General features: G+C 47.2%; 1 protein-coding gene across 1 annotated transcript in view; it reads right to left on the reverse strand.

Annotated features, from left to right (window-relative positions):
• The window catches only part of LCP1 (lymphocyte cytosolic protein 1), a 50,247-nt gene extending 39,472 nt beyond the window's left edge, over positions 1 to 10,775 (reverse strand). The window contains exon 1 of the mRNA XM_069802682.1: positions 10,674 to 10,775. The gene's annotated coding sequence lies outside the window, so the exon portion shown is untranslated. The remainder of the gene's footprint in view (positions 1 to 10,673) is intronic.
• Positions 10,776 to 11,354: the final 579 nt, after the last annotated feature.

Consider the following 11,354-nt stretch of genomic DNA (forward strand, 5'->3'; position numbering starts at 1 on the left):
AACAATTGTTCTTGAAAAGGAGCGTGAAACATAAGCTCTTGAGTGTTATCTAAAAGACAGATAAACTTGAAACAAACATTAACTGCTCTTTTGACACAGCACGCAAGAGGCACAGGGGAAACTGGAATGTTAAAAAACTCGATAGCAAATGAAAACTCCACAACTGTATTGATCTTGTGTGTGTGTTTGTCAGCGGTGTCAGGAATTTAGAAACCGAGGTCTTCCACAGGGCAGAGCCAGGAGACAAGCCCTGTGCTATCCAAGTGACACACACCAGTAATCCCAGCAAGTGCCCTCTTTGCTCTCACAGATCATGGAAAAAGAACAAACTCTTCCAGGCAGCTGCCCAGAAATCCCCTGCATAAACAGCCCAAGGAGCAATAGTGTTTGGCCGTATTCAGCTCTGCATCCCACTAAATAAATGCCCAGGCCACGGCATCCTTGCAGCTCACCCCCAAGTCAACAGTGAGGTCCATTTTCCCAGGCACTCACTGACCTGTAGGGAGCAAGAGCATACAACCCGTCCCCTAAACCATCCCAAAAGGGACAGTGTCACTAGTCCTGCTCTCAGCTGGCTTTGCTGCCCAGTTTCCATCCCCCATTGTACAGCTGAGCCGATGAGCGGGACAGCTTTGGAGATGATCTTGGGCAGATCCGTTTAGCCCCTTCTCGGATATTTATCAGTGCCTCATGCAACGAATGGTGAACTCCATCACCTCTGAGCTCAGCTGTTCCCAAACAGCGGGGAGATAGACCCCCGAACACATTCAAGATGAAGGAAACCTCTGCAGATGATACCACTGGCCAGCTTATGTCGTGACCTGGAAGCGGGCAACTGGCCGGTATGGACAACCGAAGCATGAACCATTCATGGAAGCTTATTTTCTGCCTCGGTCTCCTCTGCAGACCCCACACGGGTTAAATGAAGGCACATGGAGGAGGGGTGGGTGCCAGGAATACCACCCGAGCAGTAGGATTTCTCGGTGCGGCGAGTTTGCGTGCTCCACGGGTGCGAGGACCAAGCCAAAGTGAGTCTGCAGTGTAAGTCCTCTGCAGATCTCCACAGGCAAGAGTATCTACACATCCACCCTGGGGTTGCTGGTCCCGTTCTGCCGGGCATGTTCCCACCGAAGCTGGTGGCAAAGACGCGCCTGGCAAGCGCTGCCTTGGATAACATGCACGGACTGGCCATGGAGTCCACTCCAAAACTCAGGACCAGGTACAATGAGCCGTGTTACTGCTCGAGGATGAAAATGGCCTCAGGCACTGTGAAGTGCTGGCCAGAAACCATCCTCCTCGGCACCTCAAGCTGGCATAAAGGAATGGGTAATGCAGCCAGGAATTTTGCTTCCAGGATGCTTCTGGGTGCTCAGCTTTTTTTCCCTTTGCATTTTTGTGTCTCCTTTGTTCCTGGAGCTGGTTTCTACAAGAGCTCCTGGAGCCTCTGGACACTGTGGTTCCAGGAACGAAGAGGACACAAAAGAAAGCTTCCCCCAAGGGTTTGCACTCTCCCAGATAAGACAGAGAGGGAGGTAAGAGAAACCAGATATAACAGATGGTTTGCTCTACCACCATCAGAGAGCTGCAAAGGGTGGAGGGTAAAGAAAGCAAGGGCATCTTCAGTTTTTGTTTCAATCCCCTTGGCTAGCTAGGGCCAAAGGACAGGCACCCAGGAGAGGTGGAATGAGACTGAGATAAAAGATTAGCACAAACCACCAAATAGCTCAAGGGAAAGATGGTTCAGTGCCAAGAGTGGCAGGAGCACTCTGCCTGCTGGTTAAACTTGCTTTGGCTGGTTTAATGCTCCTTCAAGCATTTCCTTGCCTTTTCCCACCTGGTGAGTTATGAGCTTCACATGAGCAGCAATGAGTTTCCTACATGACAGTATCTCTAAATCCTTCTCTAAGCATTAGTCTGGAAAGTATCTAAGTTTTGGGTGTAACAAAATATGTTCTTCAGCTCTTCACAGCTGTATCCGTTTTAGCTGTCAGAAACACTGGACAGCCCAACCATAGCACAGCCAAAGATCTCACACTGAAGAAAATCCCACCAGTTTGCCTGGTCCCTCTCCCTCCTCTGCAGCTCTCTGAGCTGTTCCTGCAACTGCAAATGGAAGAGGAAGAAAAAACGGAAGAAAAAACAGCTCTGACAGCCTGCAACGACTCCTTACAAACCAATCTTCTCCTGATTCATTTCACAAAGAAGTAAGACCCATCATGCTCCTGTGCAGCATGCTGATACTGTACGTGCATCCTCAACTGCGTGCTGCAGGCTCTGACTTGCAAATCACATTTAAACAAGAGGGTTCGCAGGTGCCTTTGCAAAGACTAGGTTTAGTTCAGCCTGTTTACATTTCCTCAGTAGTTTCAGCTATGTATGTTGTAATCTCTGTTTCCTCCCTGGCTGAAGAGCTGTTAGCTTTCATTTTAAAAATAAGTGTATTTCCACATCCCAGTGAGATTTAAGTACTGTGGGCTTTCTCTACTTAAAGCTCAGGGACACCTTTGCCAGGTGCATTTGGCATGTGAACTATGATGCTCCAGCTACTCCATGCCCAAGGGTATGTTCCAGCAATGAATGCAAAGAGATGTTGACTCATGAAGGAGAGAAATTACTGTGCATTTACTAAGATCCTGTGCACCAGTTGCTCTGCAGCCTCCCCGCAAAGCGTCGTGGTCTCCCTTCCTTCCCAGCACACAGGTATCTGCAGCCACAAACCCCAGCTTTTACTAAAGGCCGCCTTTTCAGCCGGTCTTCCTACCCGCCCTTGCAAAATAAGTCACCGTTTAAGCAAAGGCTGTGTGTTTCTGTCCAAAATTTCTGGGACACACCACTGTATGGGTTCTGTGCACCTGGGCCAACACAGGAGAGTCCTCAAATCTGACCCCAAGAAAGGCTCCGGGAGGAGGAATGAGAGGATAAATACATGGCAGATACATGGTGGTCACAGCCTAAGGGGATACCTCTCTTGCAGCTGCTAGGATTTCTGGTTACCACTGGTTGCACAAACCCGTTTAACTAAGGGCATGTAGACACTGAAGGCAGAGTAGTGCAGAAATAACCGAGTTTGCTTAAAGAAGCTAGCTCAAATGCCGGTAGCATGCCGCTGACTAATGTATTCTACTTCTCTTATTTTAAAAAAGTCATATTTTTAATATATATATGTATATCAGAGAGAGCACTCCCACGGTTTGAAATAGTGGTCTAACCATTGGACAGTCCTTCCCCTTCTGACTTTCTGCTCGTCTACGTGGGGCATGTAATTCTGAAAGTAGATGTTGATGAAGTCTGGATATTGGGATGCAAATGAGAACTGCAGGCAAAGGCAAATGCTTGGACACTCGCAGCTTTGCATCAAGGGCAGCCAAAAGGGGTTATCTGAAAATCAGTGTAAAATGGCAATCCTGACCTGAGGGCTGCTTTTGAATTGACTTGAAAAATTGGTTTCCCATCTATGTGTGTAGCATCCACACAAAAATATGGGGGCTCACTGGTGTATCACAGCATTAAGACTGTACTGCCTTTTCAACTGAACGAACACCCAAAATTAATAGAAGGCAGGGGAAGGGTGGTATTTGTTAAAGAAAATTGATTAACAAATATTCTGATTCATTCTGAAACTAGAAATCAGATGTAAAATGTGTCAGTTATCCTGTTACAGGAGATTGAAGGTGGGTCTAAAGGATCTTTCACAAGGACATTTTCTTTCCCTGATTGACTATAAATCCCTTTCTCATTTTCTGGGAAGTCTCTCTCCTTTGCTATCTCTTTTTGGACCTAGCAATCTCTCTCAGGCAAACCGACAATATAAGAACTGTCTTTGCAATACAAGAGTAAAGACACTGATTACTGCCTCATCCTGTAAAACATTTACCATCACCAAGAGGCAAAATGTGCAAAACATTATCTTCTCTTTGCAGGACTTTTTTTTTTTTTTTTTAAATTATTTGTCCCAAATACCCTGTGCATACCAACACCTCCGGTACTACCTAAAAACCAACAACTTTTGCAAATATGAGGCTTCCTACTGACATGAATATTCGAAGACAGTTTCTTTCTGAAGAGTTTATGGTTGGTTTTAGTTCCAAGAAACACGCTCTCATGAGCGTGGGAGACCTTCAGCGGCCGATGACCCCACCTCATCAGGTAGGGAGCAAGTAGCACAGTGTTTCTTTGCCCCAGTGTCCCCTCGCATCATCTATCTGTGTGATGTCTATGTTATTACCACACCACTCTGCGGGCAGCATCACTTATCACTGGGCTTATCACTTGATGGCACCACAGGTCTCTCCCACCAGGTATAGGGGATCCTGTTCCCACACTCAGAGATGGCTTCTTTACGGGGGGCAACCCCACCAGCCAGCTTGGCAAGGCAGTTCGCTTTGGGTACCTGGTGAGGAGGATGCTTTCCTTCGATTCTTGGTCTTTTTAGCAAGGGTAGCTCATCCAAGCTAGGAGTTACTCTGCCCAGCCTTACAACAGAGCCGTCGGCGAGGACCCCCCTGATGAGCAGAGTCGAAGCTGATGGTAAAGCATGCTCAGGAAGAAATGGAGAGGTGGGTATTTTAAAATAAAGCTGTCAGGAGAAACTAAGGGTTTTTTAAAGAATGCATAAACTACTTCATTTTAATTCATAGGCAAATACAAATGTTCTGACATGGTTGCTCACTGCGTGTCCCTGCTCACACTTCCTGTGTTAATCACAGCTCTGATTAACTTTGGTCATTAAAGCCAAGCTGATCAAGTCACTAACATGCAAATGACCTCACTCTGCCTGCAAAAACATGGAAATGACCTCACTCTGCCTGCAAAACATAATTCAGGCTATTTCCACTTATGTTGTGTGGTCTTTGCTGTCTTCTCTAACCCTGAGCGGAACTTCCAGAACCCGAGGACTTCCACAAACTTCTAGTCTGCAGGTCTTCCAGAAAGCCTGGACGCGTCCTCTGCCCTGGGTCCTTAAGGAGTACGGTACAGCTTTCTGACAGTAGCTGCTCAGCACTTTCCAGAGACTGCTCTATTTTTTTCATGTCTTAAACTGGGTAATCTGAAATCTTAGTTTTATTTTGAAGACTCTGGCCTGGATACACAGGTGAAAAAAATGAGGAGCAAAGTCATGACACCTGCCTGTACATAAAGACTGCAAACATATGGGGAGGGGAAGAAGAGAAAAATAGTCTGCCAAAGGTAACTAATAGGAGCCAGTTACATTTTCAAGAGTTTATTACCAATACTTCGTGATAAAAATCTCACAAACTGATTTTCGTATTTCTCTTTGCAGAATGTCAGGCAAGCAAGGACTGTATACAAAACAACAGGGCATAAATGCTAGAAAAGTTTGCTGACGCTTAGGAAGACAGACGCTTTCAAATTTAAAACTAGGGTAAAAGTAGTATAGATTGTAAAGAGATTTTGATATATGGCATAAATTATTTATTTTCTTGTAAATGCAAAGAAGCATTTGTCTGTAAGATACCCTGAAATATCATCTTTTGAGTTCTTCCCATAAGCAATAGAAGAAAAATTATATTGACAACTTCCTGGAGTCAATCATTCAGAAACTTGTTTTATATAAAAACTAGAGAACGTTCCCATGTATCTTTATATAATCATGAAACAAATAAGTTGTTTCTAAAGATACTATTTTTAGGTATGTCTTCAGTGATTCAACTTGAGACTTCTGCTTAGGAGCAGACACTGGGGTTTGTATTTTTCCTTGTTATGTAACATGATGACCATATAAAACTGTTATAAAAAAAAAAGAAGCAGTAACTCTGGCTTTTTTTTTTTTCAGATTTGTTTTTTGACTCAATTCCACTCTTACCCAGCACACTGGCTCCCTTTTACAAGTACACACAAGAAAATGAAACATTTTTTGTATTTTTTTTCCACCCTGAGAGGGATAAGCAATTCAATCCCAACATAGCAACAAGCATTTGTAAGAAGTTAAAAAAACTGCTTTCATTTTAAAGTTAGGCAACATAACAGCATGGTGACAGGAACTGTAATGAGGAAAGAAATTCCACTTTGATAAGAAATATGGCTATTTCTGCTTAAAGGAACAAAAACATTTTGTAAAATATTCAGGTCTCTCAAACAAATATTTTTTTTACTGCAGTTTTGCAGTGCTTTATCTTTTGGGAAATCAATTTCAGTATGATGCTGACCTCCTTTCCCAAAAAACTTTGGGACTCGCTGATTTAAGTGTGATGTGAAAGGCACATGCTGCCACTCTGCTGTCCCAAATACTTTGACACTAGTGTTTTAACCACATTTTTCCATCCTGTAGTACTCAGTTTAAACAGGCTGAGAAGAAAGGACCGTGGATATGTTTGTTGGTTGGAAGGGACCCCTGGAGTTCATTACCCAAATCTCACGCTCAGTGGGTTACATTAAAATGCAATGCTACAAGGAAGGAAACTTTTCTCGCATAAAAGCATACATGCTTACTTAGCTCATACGTATGAATGTTCCCAGCTAAAACAGTCCACTTTCTGCAGGATAAGGGCTTGCAAGAGCAAAATGAAATGTGTTGACCTTCTTCTGAGATTTGCTTTAAAGAAAAAACCCTACAAAACAACTTCAGTGGCTTCCTGAAACAGTAATAGTCAAGGCCGTACGTTCACAATCTAATAAAGGTCTACTAGTGCTAAAACATCACAACAGGAAAGGAAGAGTAAATATTGAAGGTTCAATAATGAAAACCAAAAAAGAGAAATAAATTTTAAAATAGGGAAATATGTTAAATATTGATTCAGAATAAAACCCTAAAAAAAAAAGAAGTATAAGGATGATCACGGGGAGTATTCCCCTCCCTAAACACTGAGCATCTGACTCAAGCTCCCAAGCCTGCATGCAGCAGGACCAACTCCAGGACTCCCGAGAGCTGGCTGGGTCGGGGGCTCGCTCGGGCACTCTCCAGAGGGTCTCTGCCCACAGGCAGCACAGGGCGAGCCTGAGAAAAACAAAATACTGAGAGAAAAGAAGCAGATGTTTTCTTTGCAGAGTCCACCATCAATTTAGAAATCCATCCCTCAAGCCCACCTTGTAATGCTATTACCAATTTGTGAATTTTCCACTTGTGTGCTCCCTACGTGGCCAACACTAAAGGTCAGCAGAAGGACTAGCAGCATGGTCCTAGCTTCTTCTTGACGAAAATCATTCCATTTTGGTAACCCACACTGTTACAATTGGTACTTATTTCATCCAGCCCTCAGAACTGAAATGTGGATTCTCTAACAACAAGGAAGAGAACAAAATTTCTGATGAATGATTGTATTTTCATGAGAAAAACCTAAAGACTGTCTGTAAAATAAATAAATACATAAATAAGTCTGGTTATTTAGCAATAGTACAGGTTACACAGGTGCATGCAGAGGAGCACGAGTTCCTCCTCTTGATCTCCCGGCACGTGCTCCCAACACAACCCTGCCCATGGCTCCTCGCTGCTCCTTTCTCTGATTTTGCATGGATGATCAGAGGGTATGAGTTTTCTGAGGACTTATTTTATAGCAAGGGCTACCCGAAGCATGCGTTGCACGTGGGAAAATTCAGGAATTGCAGGTCTGCCAGGGAGACAGCGATGGGATGCGGGAGAGAAAGCGTTAACGGTGAGGAAGCACCGCGTGATGTGGTGGTGTGGGAAACGGAGTTTCATCCGAGTTTCATCTTGTTTTCTAACTCAGGAATAACTTTTACAGCATCCTCCGTTACTGGGCTGCCACCGCTGCTGACCTTCTCACGCACAATTAGTACGTCTTAACAATTGTTAATGGAAGAGAGGGGATCATTTTGGAAGCAGTGGATGGAAGGGCCATCCAACCAGTCACCCAAGACAGATCGCCAATGGCCATCAGTGCCAGACACTGCTGGGGATGCCGGCCACAGTCCCTCCAGACACCCACCCGGACGGCTGTGCCACCACCCAGCTGCCGTCACGGCCCCTGCCATCGCCGTGGGAAGGGTCTGGAACAGAAAATGGAAGAATTAACACTGAGAACTTCCCAGTTGCCTCGCCATTTCCCAGTTTCCTCTTTCCTCACCAGGGAAAATTCACGCAAGCCTTTGAGATAGTGTTTTAAGCACAGCTCTTGTAACCGTCTTTTATGCTGAAACAAAAAAAAGATAGGCCTTGATCTTGCAAACACAAAGGCCACCTTAGTCCTTTCATCTAAGAGAAGGAAAAACCCAATCCCACTGAAGCTTGGAGAAGTTTTGCCAGGCGCCCCTAAAAGAGCAAAATTTCATCCCGCCCGCAGAATACAAGGTACGAAACTTCCTCGGGAGAGGAAGCCTAAATCACACTCCAGTATGTGCCGCGTAGGGTTTTCAGTCTGGGGTCCCCATACTACCTAGCACTGGTCCATATGGACATACGGACACCGCTGCAGAGCCAGGAGATGGCACGGCAGGGAAGGCATCCCCTGCCCTCCCCGCCAGCGGGGACCTGCCGAAAAGGGACCCCACCAAGCCCAAGCGCAATACCATCATCTCTGTACCCGGGTCGACCCCACGTCCCACCTGCCAAACGCTTGGCTTAGTCCATCTTGGTGAAACTACTAACGCATATTTAGCTAACGGTCGCAAGAGCATTCCAGACGCCTTTAGAAGACCTTGAACAGAATAAACAAGAAGACAAAAAAAGAAAGATGCCAATTAGAAGAACACAGGTGCGCATTCCACGGTAAAGGGAACTCGGCACAAAGAACCTCAATTCGGCAGTTTATCTTGACCAATTAGACTGAGACAAGTTTCGCATGTTTTAGTTGGTATAACCAATTATGTCCTATGTTTATGCGTGTGTACAGAGTTGATATAACCAATCACATTTTATGCTTGTGCACATGTACAATGACTTTGCAGAATATGTAAGTATGTGTGTGTTTTAGCAATAAATGTCGTCTGCTTTCAAGATTACAGGCGTCCATTTATTTCTACCTCCTGCAACTAACCCTGCTGAAGTCAGTGCTCCGGTGAAGAAAAATTAAAAATTTGTTGGATTATCCCTATTGCCAGTCACTAAATTCCACATTTACCTCCAAGGGAAGACTGCAACCCAGTATTTCGCTGCCAGCGGCATGAACGCATACAAAATGTTTCAGGAGGAGGATTCTGGTATGTTGGGGTATCCTTCTAGCCTTCCTCAGGGTGTCATCTTCAGTGCACACACCTACTTCTGTCCGGCGGACTCGGGAGTGCGTCTGGGCTCCCAGGTCTGGGTGTTCACCCTGGTTGTACCCTAATCCCAAACCCAAAGGCAGGCATGAACACCCCCATTCCGCCTCCCACAGAACGGGGTGCCGGGGTGGGATGTGAGGTGTCCCACCAGCCCCGAGCACCATGCAGTAGGCAGCCGCACCGCGGTGAAGGTGCAACCGTCTCTACCGCGCAAAGACGGTGACACCAGAGCTCCTGCCCAAACGAGCTTACAGCCTAACGGGGGAGAGCTCGCGACGTCACACGGCGCGCACGTAACGTGTGTTTCTTCGCTTTGCTTTGAATCTCGCACCGCTAAGCACAAAAGGCCATGATAAAATAAATCACTTGGGCACAGTATTGATTCTTGAATGACGATTACATAAAAAAATGTAAATGCTTTGGCATGTTACATAAATAATTCCCCTCTGGCATCTATTATGCACCTTGCAGCCATACTTTTAATTTCATTTACACAGTTTCTTTTGAGGAAAGGGATCCAAATTTTTCCCTCAGCCCACTCCGCTCACTTTATGCAGTGGAGTATGGGCAAAGGAAGAGCAGAAGCGGAGGCAAGGGAGGGAAATTGATTGCTGCCAGCCTGGCAGGGAAACGTTAACCTTGCAGGCAGGGGACAAACAGCAGAGTCATCTGCAACGTGCAAAGCAGCTTCTTCATTTCCATAGTGAGGCAAAGGAAATGCCCTTCAGAAATTCGCAAAACTATTACCGCTATAAAAAAGTTGTCTTTAGCGGGACCCTGTGGATGAAAAGGAATTTAAAAAATAAATAGTAAGATTAAATGTATCGGCTAAGCAGTTTTTGACACAGAAGACGATGCCGGGTGGTCAGCGTTCACATAAGACGGATGCAGACTACTCATCACTCCCTAAATGCAACCTAATGAGATCATCTTCAGCTAACAGAGATGCTAAAACTGCCTTCACTTCAGTATCCCACCCATCCCTGTCCTGTCCGTCCCTCCTCTCTGCCCTATTCGACATTTCTAAGTCACTCACAACAGACTTTATACCCAGGCAAGATTTCTCTCACGCTTGCTCAAAACGGGGTTTGCTTGAATCGGGACTGCAGCACGGGGCCGATTTCTGAAATTAATTACATTTCCGACGTGAATTCGAAGAGGTTTGGCTCAGCTCGACCCAGTTTGCATGAAGAAGCACCAGATCTACACCCGGTCCCCCCCCCCAGGCAGCCCACCCACCCTCCGTGGGTGCTGCTCTGGGAGGGCAGAGCGTGAAACCAAAACCAGCGGAGCCCCGTTTCCAGCCCCCCACGATGATGTATGTTATCCCTAAAGGCTTCCACACCCCAACACACACCTTCGCCCCCCCCCCCCCCCCACCGGCACCAGCCCCTCGTGTCACACACACCCCCCCCAGCTGAACCGCCGCCGGGACGCCCGCACCGATAATCATCATCATCATCATCTATTGATTATAATTATTAGAGACTAATTACCAGCGAGGCGCGCCGCTGCAACAGGCGATGCCGGCCGGGCGGGCTGCCGCAGCCCCCCCCCGCCCCGCCACCCGCCTGCTCCCGCCGGCGCCACGGCGTGTGCCCCGCCCACTCCCCCCATAGCCACGCCCCCGGTCACGCCCCTTTGGCTTGGCGGCGGGAGTTGTGAGGCGTCGTGGCCGAGGGCTGGGGGCTGTTTGTGGTGGGGAGCCCCGGTTTGGCGGGGGGGGGGGGGGTAAGAGGGAGCCGGCAGCCCCGGCTGCCCCAAATCCTCCTTGGGGTTGTGGTGGTCTTACAGCAGGGTGGGGGACGCCTGGCTGCTCCACCCCCGCCGCCCTCATGAGCCCCCAGAGGCCTGTGACTGAGGGGGGGTCCTGACTGAGGGGATCCTACTGAGGGAGATCCTGACTGAGGGGGGGTCCTGACTGAGGGGGGGTCCTGACTGAGTGGGTCCTGACTGAGGGGGGAGGTCCTGACTGAGGGGGGTCCTGACTGAGGGGTGGTCCTGACTGAGGGAGATCCTGACTGAGGGGGTCCTGACTGAGGGGGGGTCCTGACTGAGGGGGGTCCTGACTGAGGGGGGATCCTGACTGAGGGGATCCTGACTGAGGGGGGGGTCCTGACTGAGGGGGGAGGTCCTGACTGAGGGGGGTCCTGACTGAGGGGGGGTCCTGACTGAGG

This window comes from Haliaeetus albicilla, chromosome 15 (assembly GCF_947461875.1).
Source record: "Haliaeetus albicilla chromosome 15, bHalAlb1.1, whole genome shotgun sequence".
NCBI classification, from domain to species: Eukaryota; Metazoa; Chordata; class Aves; order Accipitriformes; family Accipitridae; genus Haliaeetus; species Haliaeetus albicilla.